This window comes from Capra hircus, chromosome 3 (assembly GCF_001704415.2).
Source record: "Capra hircus breed San Clemente chromosome 3, ASM170441v1, whole genome shotgun sequence".
Classification (NCBI taxonomy): Eukaryota; Metazoa; Chordata; class Mammalia; order Artiodactyla; family Bovidae; genus Capra; species Capra hircus.
Window position 1 is genome coordinate 109,508,299 of NC_030810.1, and position 16,040 is coordinate 109,524,338.

A 16,040-nucleotide genomic window follows, 5' to 3' on the forward strand; every position below is an offset into this window, starting at 1 on the left:
CTGGTTCCTCTGCCTTTTCTAAAACCAGCTTGAACATCAGGAGGTTCACGGTTCATGTATTGCTGAAGCCTGGCTTGGAGAATTTTGGTCATTACTTTACTAGCATGTGAGATGAGTGCAATTGTGCAGTAGTTTGAGCATTCTTTGGCATTGCCTTTCTTTGGAATTGGAATGATAACTGACCTTTTCCAGTCCTGTGGCCACTGCTGAGTTTTCCAAATTTGCTGGCATATTGAGTGCAGCACTTTCACAGCATCATCTTTCAGGATTTGAAATAGCTCAACTGGAATTCCATCACCTCCACTAGCTTTGTTTGTGGTGATGCTTTCTAAGGCCCACTTGACTTCATATTCCAGGATGTCTGGCTCTAGAAGAGTGATCACACCATCGTGATTATCCTGGTCATGAAGATCTGTTTTGTACAGTTCTCCGGTGTATTCTTGCCCTAGACATCATATTAAAAAGCAGAGTCATTGCTTTGTCCACAAAGTCCGTCTAGTCAAGGCTATGGTTTTTCCAGTGGTCATGTATGGATGTGAGAGTTGGACTGTGAAGAAAGCTGAGCACCAAAGAATTGTTGCTTTTGAACTGTGGTGTTGGAGAAGACTCTTGAGATTCCCTTGGACTGCAAGGAGATCAAACCAATCCATCCTAAAGGAGATCAGTCCTGGGTGTTCACTGGAAGGACTGATGTTGAAGCTGAAACTCCAATACTTTGGCCACCTGATGGGAAGAGCTGACTCATTGGAAAAGACTCTGATGCTAGGAAAGATTGAGGGCAGAAGGAGAAGGGGACGACAGAGGATGAGATCGTTGGATAGCATCACTGACTCAATGGACATGGGTTTGGGTAGACTCCGGGAGTTGGTGATGGACAGGGAGACCTGGCATGCTGCAGTTCATGGAGTCGCAAAGAATCGGACACAACTGAGTGACTGAACTGAATCCTGCATTGCAGGCAGATTCTTTACCACTGAGCCACCAGTATAGTGCAAAATAACCATTAAAATTATGTAAAAGTAATGAATGAAAAAGGAAAGAAATAATTTAAAAAATTCTTGATTACTCTCTCCTTCCAAAAAGAAAAATAAGATGAGAGAACAGGTACACACAAAAAACGTGGGAAGAATACAACTTTTAAGCTTGTTATTTAAACCCAAATATATCAGTAATTTTATTAAATTTAAAGTTTAAATTTCATTAAATATAATAATCCCATTAATAGACATAAATTGATAGATTAAGTAGGAAAATAAAGTTTTGTAATAATCCCATTAGTAGACATAAATTGATAGATTGAGTAGGAAAATAAGGTTTTGTTAATAAGGATCATATATTAATTATCCCATATAGAACAACTGAAAAAACAAAAGAATGAAAAATATGTATAATACAAACAACATTAGGAGATTATTGTTTTGTGTTAATATTAATTAAAGAAGATTTCAATTTTTAAAAATTTTGGTGGCTTTTGTTGTTGTTGTTTTGGAACTTTTTTTGCCACACCACATGGCTTGTGAGTAGTTTCATAACCACAGATCAAACCCAACTGCCTGCAGTGGAACACTGAGTCTTGACCACTAGATTGCCAGGGAAGTCCCTTGAGACTTCTTTTGCGGCCTGACATAGAGTCTGGAATTTACATAAATATTAGTTAGGACAAGGTGGTTAATGATAGTGTTGTTCAAGTATTTTATATCCTTACATTTTCTCTGACCAGTTGTATTATAAATTATTGAAATTGAAACTTTATCAGAAACTTTTATGCTGTTTGAAATCAGCGTAGCCACTACAGCTCTCTTATGCCTTCTGTTTGCATGGTAGGACTATTTACAACCTCAGAGTATTTGTATACAGTGTATCTCCTATGGACAGCACATGGCTGGATCTTGCTTTCTTAAATCCAATATGACAGTTTTCCCTTTGATCAGAGGACTTAATGCATTCACTTTTAAGGTAATTAATGATATAATTTTACTGTTTGTTTTCTATGTTGCATGTCTTTTTCATTCCTCTGTTTCCTTTTTACTTCCTTCTCTGTTCAATTTTTTTAATTGTATCATATTAATCCCCCTGTTGATTTTATAGATAGATTTTTAAAAAATTAATTTATTTAAAGCAGTTTTTCTATGCATATTTAAATATCAAAGTCTAGTTCAGGTTAATCCTGATTTGATTTCAATGACATATAACAATTTAACCTCAGTATATCTATTTCCTCCTCTCTCTCCTTTGTGCTATTATTATCATATATATTACAACTTTATTTTCTATAAATCTAAAAATATAATATCATAAATAAATAACTGTTTTAAGCAGTTTTCTGTTTTTTGGTTTTTTTTTTTTTAAGAAACTAAAAGAAGAACACAGAAATGCAGATATATAAACAGCGCATGCACACACACAGTCCTTTATAATTACCGACGTGTTACATAGGTAGTGTTTCTGATTTTCTTCATTCTTCCCTGTGGATACAAGTTGGATATATCCATATAGCATGGATATATGTTAAACTGCCATTTCCTTTCAGCTTGAAGAACTTCCTCTTGTATTTGTTGTATGGCAAATCTTTGTTTACTGAGTTCACCTGTATTTTTGTAGGATATTGTTTTTGAAGGATATTGTTGCTAGGCAAAGTTTTTTATTTTAAATGTACATGATGATTCACTTTTCTCGACTGTTTTCAAGATTTTGTCTTTGTATTTGGCTTTCAGAAGTTTGACTCTGGAGTGCCTGCATATAAGTCTCTTTGCATTTACCTTCAGTTCAATTCAGTCACTCAGTTGTGTCCAACTCCCTGCAACCTCATGGACTGCAGCACGCCAGGCTTCCCTGTCCATCATCAACTCCCGGAGCCTACTCAAATCTATGTCCATCACGTTGCTTGCATTTACCTTACTCAAGAATTATTGAGCTTACTGAATCTCTTAAGTTAATGTTTTCCATCAAATTTGAGCAGGTTTTAGTCATTATGTATTCAGATTTTTTTCTGTCCTTTTATTTCTGCTTTTCAAAAAATCCCACTACATCTGTGTTGGAAAGTTTGCTTTTTTTCTCTACTACAGGTTTCTGAGATTATTCATCTTTCTTTATTTTTTCTGTTTTTCTGTTCTTTAGATTGGATAATTTCTATTGATTGATTTTCAAGTTCACTGATACTGCTCCTGCCATCTCAAATCTCTGGACCATCCTTTCAGTTACTATAGTCATCTCTAGAATTTGCATTTGCTTCTTTTTTATTGCATTTATTTCTCTTTTGAGATTTACTAATTGTGGACTCATGCCGTTTTTCTTTTAATTCTTGAAACATTTGTTGTTTAGTTGCTGAGTCAGGTCCAACTCTTTTGTGATCCCATGGGCCACAGCCTGCCAGGCTCCTCTGTCCATGGAATTTTCCAGGCAAGTATACTGGAGCGGGTTGCCATTTCCTTCTCCAGGGGATCTTCCAGACCTACGGATCAAACCTGCATCTCCTGCATTGTCAGGCAGATTCTTTACTGCTAAGCCACCAGGGAACCCCATGTCCTTTAATTCTTTGAATATATTTATAAAGTATGTTCTCACCACTCTGTAGCCTCCCCTTTCTTCTTTTAAGAACCTGCATCTCTTTACCAGGGTGACTGAATATAAGAGATATATTTTAGGGAGAATACTGGATGCTATCTCTGAACTGACATTATCCCTTTGATAACTAACACAACTTAATGTGAAAATCATGTTGCTGTTGTTCAGTTGTTAAGTCCTATCCAACTCTTTGTGACCTCATGGACTGCAGCACACCAGGCTTCCCTGTCATTCACCATTTCCTGGAACTTGTTCAAACTCATGTCCATCGAGTCCGTGATGCCATCCAACCATCGCATCCTCTGTTGCCCCCTTCCCCTCCTGCTCTCAATCTTTCCCTTTTCAGGGTCTTTTCCAGCGAGTTGGTTCTTTGTGTCAGGTGGCCAAAGTATTGGAACTTCAGCTTCAGCATCAGTCCATCCAGTGAATATTCAGGGTTGATTTCCTTTAGGATTGACTGATTTGATCTTCTTGCTGTCCAAGGGACTCTGAAGAGTCTTATCCAACACTACACTTCACTGCAACTAGAGAAAGTAGTGAGCAGCAACAAAGACCCAGTACAGCCAAAAATAAATAAGCAAATAAATAATAAATTCTTAAAGAAAAATTCTGCATTTTTTCCTTATAGCATCTATTTTTGCTTGTGCTATGGTGCTTATTTGTGAGACTATTTGTCTGAAACCTGCCTGGTGTGCAAGCTGTGCACTGCACAGGGGTACGTAATCAAGGAGGAGAATGAAGGGTTAAATCCAGCCCACAGTCCACTTGACAAGTCATACATCCTGGTTGTTGTTCAATTGCTAAGTCATGTCCACCTCTTTGTGACCCCATGGTCTGAAGCACACCAGGTTTCCCTGTCTTTCACTGCCTCCCGGTGATATATACATCCTGGTATACAGCCCCAAACATCCACTGAAGTTATGCTCTTTTACTAATTACACAAATATATTGTCTACCCACTGTGTGTGCACATGGGTTGCATCTATCCAAACAAGCTTTTTTTTTTTTTTTCCTAATTCACACAAAAGATACCCAATGGATTAGCTACAGCTCAATATATGGGACTTCCCTGGTGGCTCAAACGGTAAAGCGTCTGTCTACAATGCGGGAGACCTGGGTTCCATCCCTGGGTTGCGAAGATTCTTTGAAGAAGGAAATGGCAGCCCACTCCAGTACTCTTGCCTAGGAAATCCCATGGACGGAAGAGCCTGGTGTCCATGGGGTCACAAAGAGTCAGACACGACTGAGCGACTTCACTTTTCACTTTCACAGCTCAATAATGCCTCCCTCTTTGATAAGCTCTATGAGAGCAAACACAGTGGTGGTTTTTGTCATGCTTGCACCTCCAACACTCAGCATACTACATGCAGCATAAATAGTTGTTCATTAATAGTTATTGCTTCATTAAATGAAGAAATAATCCTCAGGCATAGAATAACTGACATATATTTTATTTTGCATGTTCCTTCCGGGTTCACTGTTTTGTTTGTCATGCTTTTTTTTTTTTAACAAAATTCATTTCAGTTTCTACAATGCAAACTGCTCTTGTGAGTCATTAGCCAAAGGCAGTATTTTGTCCTACTAATTGCTCAAGTTCCTAATCAAGCCCCTGGGACAGAGCCTCAAGCTCTTTCTTTGCTACCCCTTGTGCCCTGGAATGATTCTCAAGAGGAAGTCCCTAGAGTCTTAGATGGATCTGGTTCTCTTTTGGGAATAAGCAGAGCTCTCAGATTTGGGGTTACAAGAGGCTTTCTCTCTGCAAGAAGATCCTCCCAGGCCAGAGGATACAATGCTCTGGCCTTAAGTTGGTCCCCATACCTTTGACATTCAGGAAATGCTGAAATTTTATGCCTGGGGTTTTCAATTTTTTTAAATATAAATTTATTTATTTTAATTGGAGGCTAATTACTTTACAATATTGTATTGGTTTTGCCAAACATCAACATGAATCCGCCACAGGTATACACGTGTTCCCCATCCTGAACCCCCCTCCCACCTCCCTCCCTGTACCCTTATGGGCCTCTTGGAGAGAGTCTTATCTTTGTTCTTTTTTTTTTTTTTCTTAAGTTCAGATGCACAACCACTAAAAGAACTTCTCTCAGATCTTTTGCCAACTTTGCAAGAAGTAAGTGGTGGCTGGTAGGAAAAAAAAAGAGGTTTTAAATTTTATAAGTTTCTTTCTTTTCTCATTCTGGTTTTCTGATGATTTTCTTAGAGTTTCATACTTTGCCTGTGTTTTGCATGATGACCTTTTTGAGACCAAGTGCCTATAAAGTGGAATAGAATATTGTCATAAGTTTTATTTTTAAATAATGGAAGAGTCTGTTTAAAACTATGGAGGGAGAGATAGTAAATTGGAAAACCTTCATAATGCCAGAGTTTTCATCTACTACTGAAGTCCCTGTTATCTTTCGAGTAAATAAGACTGAGGGTCAGACATTTTTCATACAGCTTTTGATTCAGTGAAGGCATGTAGAATCTGGAGTCACATATACTGTGTTTCACACCTGGTCTTACCAGTTACTAGATATATGAGTCTGACAAGTAGTTAATATTTCCAAGCTTCAAGTAGTCCATCTTTAAAATGGGAGTACGTAGTTTATTTCCTTGTAGGATAATTTCTAAGCTTTAAGTTGTGCAGACTGTCTTAAGAGGACAATATATACTATATTTTAATCAAGTGTTGTTTTTGCATTTACAAATTAACTCAGACATTCAGAGTCTAAGGACCAACTTTATTGTTCCATCAGCATTTGAGGTCTATACGTTGTTTTGACTCCCCTTACTTATTTTGCTCAATCTTGGGTTAGGCTCAGTTAGGCTCAATCTCTGCTCTGCTTCCATCCAGCAATGTAACACAGGGGCATCCAGATGACTACTTCCAGAGAAATATGCTTTAGATAATCTGCGTGTGCGTGTGGCGGGGTGTATATGTGTGTGTGTGTGATGTGGACATGGATGTGAATGGGGCTGGAGCTGGAGTTTCTAGACAGATAGATGCTAGTCTTGCAGCAGAAGAAATACAGTTTTCTTCTGAGACTTGCCCTTCTACCAGACACTAGTAGCTGTGTTAGGAACTAACAGGAAATTGGGTAATACATATCAACCCATATCCCTGTCTCTGCACAGAGATATCAAAGCAACCCAGAGGAAGATAAAGTGGTTTCCTCTGCTTTTTAATATCGTCCTAGAGAAGGCTCATCAACTTCTGTCTATCAGTGGTACATGTATCAGTATCTCAGCTGAGACGGAAAGGACATCATCTTCCCTCCAGTATTAAGAACTTTCAAGAACAGAGAACTCGGAGTACAAGCTAAAAAGAGCTGGATTCCCAAGTCCTCTCTGCCATGAACTAAATATACGATATTAGACAGCACTTTTATCCTTTTTGAAACTAAGCATCATCACATTTCTACAATATATTTATTTTTGAGCAGTAGATGTTTTATTACTTTGAAGAATAAAGGAAACTGTAAAATGGCCAAAATTCCTATAATTTTCTACCATATTTTTGGAGACAGAGCTGTTCACCAAAAGTTAGATTAAGTATTGGAAAACTAACCCCAGATGAATTATCTATGTCCCTTCTTAATAATGGAAATTCCCTCTTAGCTCAGTCGATAAAGAATCTGCCTACAATGCAGGAGACTAGGGTTTGATTCCTGGGTTGGGAAGATCCCCTGGAGAAGGAAATGGCAACCACTCAAGAATTCTTGCCTGGAGAGTCCCATGGACAGAGGAGCCTGGCAGGCTACAGTCTATGGGGTCGCAAGAATAAGACATGACTTAGCAGCTAAACCAGCACCTTCTTAATAATAATGGTTTTTCATTTTTTCCTGTATTGTTCATTCATGTATTTTTTTCTCTGGCAGTTTCTCAATTTTTACTACTTAATGGGAAGATCCCCTGGAGAAGAAAATGGCAATCCACTCCAGTACTATTGCCTGGAAAATCCCATGGACAGAGGAGCCTGGTAGGCTACAGTCTATGGGGTCGAAAAGAGTCGGACACGACTGAGCAGCTTCACTTTCACTTTCAATGGGACTAAGTCTAGATTTCGACTTCAATACTTTGTCCTAGTTTCCATGTGCCCAAGGCAGTGCTGCTGTACATATCTGGCAAAGGTACGGGTCTCCTTCCCCAGACTAGATGTACCTCAAGAGTATTACTTCAATTATTGGTTCACATAGTTGTCAAAAGCTTAAGAGAGGGCAAATATTAGGCTAGGTTCTGGGTATATGGAAATAACTAAGTATGATCTCTGCTATAAGAGGCTTCCCAGGTGACACTAGTGGTAAAGAACCCACCTGCCAATGCAAGAGACGAAAGAGACACATGTTCAATTCCTGGGTCTGGAAGATTGCCTGGAGGAGGAAATGGCAACCCACTCCAGTTTTCTTGCCTGGAAAATTCCATGGGCAAAGGACCCTGGGAGGGCTATAGGCTATGGGGCTGCAACGAGTCAGACATGATTGAATCAGCAACACTTTCAACACTTACATTATCCCTGTCATAAAAAAGCCTAGAATATAGTTCAAAAGTTAGATAAATAATTTCAACTAAATGTGATAAGCACCATCACATGAGAATGAAAAACGCCAACAGAACTAAGACTGGAGAGATACTTAGATGAAAAGATGGTGATAAGAATAACCTCAAGTTTAAAGAACTGAACTTATCCTCCACCCACTGCCTGCATTGTACATATTCATCATGGACACTTTGCAAAATTCAAGAGATGGTAGAAATTTATACCGTGAGTTATACCATGCAGAACTGTGTACTACTAACATTTAGATGATTTCCATTTAGCTTTCTCTGTATTCTATATTTTGATTAGTTGAGATAATTCTGCATATACCAAATAATATCCTGCTTTTCAACCATCATTTTCCATTGAATTAAAAACTTTTCTTATGCATAATTTAAAAGCTGTGCAATATATTGATAGTCTAAAAATATTATACTAGTATTAGTTTCTGTTTATAAATATCACATATAACTCATTTCTGTATTCTAAATCTTTTGTATATACATATGTATCCACATTTATGTGGGTATATATCTTTGCTTTTCATTACAATATAGGGATCACATGACCTTTACTATTTTGATATTTCTTCCATTTAACAATATCATGAACATTTGATGCATAACACTAAAATTTTTATTGTAAAGTATGGTATGCATTAAAAAGAGCATATAAAACAAATGCACATTTTAAGAAAAATAATAAAACAAATACCTAGGTACCCTCTGCCTAAGCTAAGAAACAAAATCACCATAAAACTAGAAGTCTCACATATGCTCCTTTCAAATACTTCAATATATGCCAAATAGCCACTATCATGAATTTTAGGTTAAAGAATTTCCATATTTTAAATTTCTCATGTTTTTAAAGAACATACTGCTTTGAAGAACTTATTATTTCTTAATGATGTATTATTTAATCTTGCCTTCTTTGGAAAATTAAATAAATAGAACGTATGTGTGTATGCTAAGTCGCTTCAGTTGTGTCTGTGTCTTTATGACCCTATGGACTGTATACTGCCAGGATTCTCTGGAGGTCCATGGGATTCTCCAGGCAAGAATATTGGAGTGGGTTGCCATGCCCTCCTCCAGGGTATCTTCCAATCCCAGGGAATCAAACCTGTGTCTTTTATGTCTTCTGCATTGGCAAGCAATTTCTTTACTGCTGAGCTACTGGGGAAGCCCAATAAATGGAATGCACACACACAAATATATGTATGCAAACTTTGGTTAGCTTCTATTATTCAACATTATGATTTGAAATTCATCTACATTGATTTGTGAAAATGTAATTTGTCCCTTTAAGGAGTCAGCAAACCTTTTCTGTAAAGGATCAGCTAGTAAATATTTGAGATTGTGTAAGCCATATAATCTTTGTTGCCTCTTTTTAGTCTGTGTAGGCCAGACAATCTTTATTGCCTCTATTTAACTCTACTATGTTCATGCAAAAGCAGTCATACATAATACATAAAAATGGGTGTGACTGTGTTCCAATAAAGCCTTACTTACAAAAACAGCTGACCTGTGGGCTGTAGTTTGCCCACCCCTGTTTCGCAATTAATTCATTCACTGTTCTAAAATACTTCATTGTAAGAATTTACTTCAATTTAAATATCCTTTCTGCTTTTGAAAATACTTGGTTTCAGTTTCATTTTTCAACAATAAACAAACTTGCTATAATCTTCTTGCTTGTGACTCTTTAGCTTTTCTGGGCTAAATATCTAATGATAGAATTGCATAGGATATGTTTATTTTCAGCTCTGACAGGTAAGATCTGTTTTTCAAAATAATTTTATCAATTTTTATCAATTTACATTCCCTTTATTAGGGAACCATAGCTTCCATTGCACTGTATCTGATAGTTTTGATGTTTGTAATCTGATAAGTATGAAATGGGCTGTGGTCTTAACTTGTAGTCTGTGGTCTTATGTTCTCTGGCTATTAACAATATTAAAAATTTGTTCACATGCTAACTGTGTTTTGTCATATAAAATCCCTGTTGTTTTCTTTTTAATCTATTATTATATTAAGCTAATCTTCTCCTTCTGATTTTTAGAAGTTCCAGGTGCTAGTATTTTATCTGTTATTTTTATTGTGAATGTTTTTCCTGTTTCTACCTTTTCCTTTTCTTGTGATTTATTTTTGAAAAATAGGAGTTAATTTTTCATGGGATAAAATTTATCATTATTTTCTTTTCTGTTTTGTATTTTTCACTATCCCAAATTATAAAAATATTCTATTATCTTCTAGATGTTTTGTAGGATGTTCTGTTTGTTTGTTTTTACATTTTAATACATCTGAAACCAATTTTTTTTTTAAAGCTGTGCGTGTTCACGCTCAGTTGCTCAATCATGTCTGACTCTTTGTGATCCTATGGACTGTAGCCTGCTAGGCTCCTCTGTCTATGGGATTCTCCAGTCAAGAATGCTAGAGTGAGTTGCCATTTCCTTCTCCAGGGGATCTTCCCAACCCAGGGATTTACCTGCATATCCTGTGTCTCCTGCATTGGCAAACGGAGTCTTTACCACTGAGCCACCTGGGAAGCCCTTTAATGGTGTGCATGCTGTTGCTTCAGCCATGTCCCACTCTTTGTGACCCTATGGACTGTAGCCTGCCAGGCTTCTCTGTCTGTGGGATTCTCCAGGCAAGAGTACTGGAGTGGGTTGCCATGCCCTCCTCTTTAATGGTGTAAGCTCATCTAATTTCAGTTTTTTCCATATGGGTAAACCAACTATTCCGGGACTATTAATTGATGACTCTGTGCTTTCCACCAATCTGCAAAGCCAGCCCTGGTGCAAATAGTTTCTGTATTTCAGAACTCAAATTTTCCCCCCATTGGTGAGATTGCTTATCCCTGTAATAATACCACATCTTCTTAATTCTTATAGCCTTAGGATAAGCAATGGAGAAGGCAATAGCACCCCACTCCAGTACTCTTGCCTGGAAGATCCCATGGGCAGAGGAGCCTGGTGGGTTGCAGTCCATGGGGTCGCGAAGAGTCAGACACGACTGAGAGACTTCACTTTCACTTTTCACTTGCATGCATTGGAGAAGGAAATGGCAACCCACTCCAGTGTTCTTGCCTGGAGAATCCCAGGGACGGGGGAGCCTGGTGGGCTGCCGTCTATGGGGTCGCACAGAGTTGGACACGACTGAAGCGACTCAGCAGCAGCAGTAGGATAAGGAACAGTATTTGAAAGGCAAACCCTCTACTCTTGCTTTTCTTCTTTAAGAGTGTTTTGGCTTCTGTTTGTACTTCCATATAAATTTTAGTATCAGTTGTCAATCTGGCAACCAATGAACCAAAAACAATCCATTTGGGATTCTGATTGAGTTACACCGGAGTTTTGATTAATTGAAATCTTTGTAATATTAGATCTTGCAATTCATAAGCATGGTGTACTGCTCCATTCATGTTGGTCATCTTCAGTGTTTATTATTAAAGTTTTATAATTTTCTTAATAAAGGTCTTTATTCCTAGGTATTTTCTATTTTTAAATTTAATTTTCTATCAATTTAAGTACAGAAATGTGATGAATTTTTATATATAAATTTTGTACCAGAAAGTTTGTTAGACTCTGTTAATAATTCTAATAGTTTATCAGTAGCTTCTCTTGGATTTTCTATGTTCACAATCACATCATCTACAAAGAATTTCTTTATTCTCAATTCTTGTATCTTTAATTCCTCTTTTCTTGCCTTACTGGGCTAGCTAGAATATTCAATTTTCAATGTTGAATAGAAGTAGATAAAGCAGTCACCTTTATCTTGTTCTTAATCTTAAAAAGGATCCTTCAGTATTTCACCTTTAAGTATATGCTGGCTGAAGAATTGCTGTACATATGCTTTATCAGTTAAAAAAAAATCTTTTATTCTTTGTTTACTAAGGGTTCTTATAAGTAGACTCTGAATTTTAAAAATGCTTTTTTGGCAGCTACTGAAATAATCATGTCTCTTTTCCTTTAAACACTTCATTTGAGGAAAAATATAATTGGGCTGTTTAATGTTAAACAAGCTTAGCATCCTAAAATAAAACCAGCTTGATCATATACCCATCTTATATATGGTTGAATTTGGCCTGGTGACATTTTGCTTGAGAGTTTTGCACCTATTTCTGTGAGTGAGATTGCCCTGATAAATTTGGTATCAAGATAATTCCAACTTCATAAAATGGGGTTAGGAGTATTCCCTCATCAGGGAGAAAGAAATTTTATTCTACCCTTCTAGTTTCTTCTGACTGGTCTAAGAGTTAAATTGACCTGAGACATATTAGTGAGAGAAAAATCAAACAAAAGTTAAATAACAAGTACATATGTGAGAGATTCAAGAAGACTGAATAACTCACCAAAATGACTGAAACCCTCACCTTGAATATCATGTTCAGCTAAAGAAAAAAGAGGATGTTGGGGGTAGTGATTTGGGACTTCCAAGAGGAAAAAGACAATCCAAGAAAAGCAAATGTTTGATAAACAAATGTTTGCTGGGCCAGGCAGAAACAATGGAACAGAGAAATTTTAATGAGCTGACTTTGCTAGATTTCCCTCTACCTACCATACCTGGTTCATACCACAGTTACCTATAGTGATGGCTCTCTTCCTGGAACAAGCCCTCCATCTACAAACTTTTAGGCATTTAGGGGGAAGGTCAAAGATTCTTCCTGAGTCTTTGGGCCTTAAAAATAACCAGCCTAAATTAATCTTCATGCTAAAGAGACACATTTTGGGGGTGGCAAATTTTGCTCCCCTACCCCCTTCTTTTTTTATTACCCATAATAGTTTAAACTATTTCCGTCTTAAGATTGAAATTAACTTATCCTTGAATGTTGTAAATTGTTATCGGTAAATTGTTCTTGGCCTAGAGGTTTATTTGTAGACTTTTCACTACTGTCTTTATTTCATAAAATAGTTTTCAGGCTTCTTCTTATTTCAATATTGATAAGTAATTTTTTTTTCTAGAAATGTATCCATTTCATTGAAGTTTAAAATGTATTGAGACAAAGCTTTTCATGAAATTGCTTTTCATCCTTTTGTGTCTGAAAGTTCTGTCTTTATGTCTCTTTATTAAATCTTACTAGAGTTTGTGTCCTCCTTTTTTTTTTCTCCTTTGACGGTTTCACCAGCAGTTTACCTAAAGTTTATAAATTTTTACCCATTTGGGTCTTATCTGTTTTATCTTTTTTTTTATATATTGCATCATTTTTTTTATTTCTACTTTCTTTTTTTTTTAATCTTGTTTTTATAACTTCTTAGGGTGGATGCTCTACTCACTAATTTTCAGCCTTTTATAAAAGTAACAAAAAAGCATTTTAAACTACAAAGTTCCCTCTAATAATGTTCTAAATGCTGATATGTGATTCTCTAACTATTCTTTAGTTCTAAATATTTTTTAACTTCCATTATTAGCTCCTCTTTGAACCATTGGTTAGACTATCAAATATTTGTACATTTTAAAGTTTCTTTTTGTGACAATTTCTAGCTTAATTACATTGTGGGCTGAGACTGTGGTCTACAGAAAATATAGTTTTAAGAAAATTTTGAGACCAATTTCATGGGCCATAAATAGGTTATCATTTTTTTTTATTGACTCAGGAGTACCTGAAAAGAAAGCTTTACCTCAAGCATTTAAATAATGTTGCACAAATTTTCTGTATCTCTTATTCCAGTTCTAGGACCTAGTCTGCCACATCTCTGGGCAGTTGATTCATGAAATTTTGAACCGAATCTTTGTGGTATTGAATGTGTGCTCACCAGAGGGTAGAGCAGCACCAAGAGATGGTGCTGACTTTCTCTTTGTTTTTCAGCCCTGAGATCTCCAGTGAGGACAGCCAACCACACAGAGATAAGAGAGTTTATTTTCCAAGGTTTCTCCAACTTCCAAGAACATCAGCTGAGCTCTTCATGGTGTTTCTCATCCTGTACATTCTAACTCGGGCTGGTAATGCCATCATTGTGACTGCTATCCATAAAGACCATCACCTCCACACACCCATGTGCTTCTTTCTAAGTGTCCTGTCTACGTCAGAGACTTTCTGCTCCTTGCCATCATCCCATGCATGCCTTTCAGCCTTGTAGGTCTGAGCCAGTCCATATCCCTGGAGGGCTGTGGGACTCAGCTTTTTCTCTTTCTCGGCTTTGCCATCACCAACTGCCTCTTGTTGGCAGTAATTGGGTGTGGTCGCTATGTGGCTATCTGTAACCCACCTCATTACTCAGTCATCATGAACTGGAGGGTCTGTGCCATGCTGGCATTTTCTGTCAGTGCCACGGGGTTCTCACTCTCAATGGTTCAGGCTGTGGCTATTTCCAGATTGCCCTTTTGCAAGGCACTGATTGAGCATTTCTTCCCTCATGTTCAACCTGTGTTGAACCTGGCCTGTGCTACCCCAATCATCAATGATATCCTGACCTTAATTATTAGTCTCTTGGCCATCACAGGCCCTGCCACCTTCCTCTTCATCCCCTACATCCTCATCATCTCCACCATCCTCAAGATTGCCTCAGTTGAGGGCCGGAAGAAGGCCTTTGCCACCTGCGCCTCCCACCTCGCTGTGGTCATTGTCCACTCTGGCTGTGCCTCCATTGCCTACTTCAAGCCCAAGTCAGAGAACAGCAAAGATGAGGATCAGCTGATCTCAGTGACCTACACTGTCATAACACCTTTACTAAACCCTGCTGTGTATAGTCTAAGAAACAAAGAAGTCCAGGATACTCTGCAGAGAGTGGTGAGCAGAAATCCTTTTCCTAAGATGAGATCCCTACCCAAATAGGTGCGCATGCCTTCCAGGAGGAAGTCTATACCCGTAAAGTTACAAAGCCAGTCTTTCAAATGATTGGCGAAGTTTCATAAATCATATACAGGGCCAGAGCAAAAATGGAGCTGAGGGGCAAGCCTCTAACAAATGATTTTTCACTTCGTCAGCCTCTTTGTTAGCATAATAAAAACACAAGTCACTCTACAGACCTGTAAATAAATACTCACTGGCCCTATTCCAGGAGATAATTTTAAGATCAGAATGTGATCTCATGTTCATCTTGAGGCAGGAGGTAGATGAGCCTCTTTCCTCTCCCCATGGTAAAGCTATTTGGGATTCACTCCCTGTGGATTGAAACTCCAAGTCAAGAATAGCAGGACAATTAAAGGAGGAGGCTGGGCCCCACCCAGACCACATATTTTTCATTCTTGCAGTCAGGAGACCTCCTTGACTACACATGTGCAGAAAGACTCCTTGGAGACCAAAGAGCAGTTATGCCAAGGGAAGTTCTGCCCAGATGCCTTTTCAGTAAAATCTATCTTGGCTAAGAGATGTATGCAATCACATGGGAGGATCCTGAGACATATGAAATATGGACTGTGACCCAGGCAAATCAAAAAGATTGGCCAAAGGAAACTTGGAAGAAATACCCAATAAAAGTAATTCAAACTGCTACAAGGGTGTGACCCAGGGACTCTGAGTCTGCCTGTCTGTATGTCCACAGGTCCTGTCCTCTTTTCCTCTTAATAAACACTTCACTTGGTTTACTACTTTCCTTCTTTGTGCTGATTCTTTTCTGCAAAGCCGGAGGGACAGCGCCCTTATCACTGACCACTTGTCTAGTGGCTAAGATCTGATGTTCTCTTCTCCTCAACCCAGCCTCAATCTCTTTCTGGGAACCCAAGCCCCACTCCAAGCTGTTGTAGGCCGAGGCCACCCAAGGTCAATCTCAAACTTAAATTTAAAGTGACCAGTTCACTTTTTAATGTGGTATAAACCACATTAAAATCACCACTTCACTGAATCTTCTAACAAAAATTGGATGCTTGAACAAGTGGTCACCAGGAAGGATACTGTGCAGAAATCTAAGTGCCTTGTGTTTTAACACGATAAACAAAGTGAAAATATAAATACTTTTTAGGAAATGGGTTTACAGTCAGCTAGAATCTTTCTAGAAAGAATATTTTCAAGCATG

The 16,040-nt window shown here is 37.9% G+C and overlaps 1 pseudogene; it reads left to right on the forward strand.

The window, feature by feature from the left end:
* LOC102172583 lies at positions 10,813-14,860 on the forward strand (annotated as a pseudogene).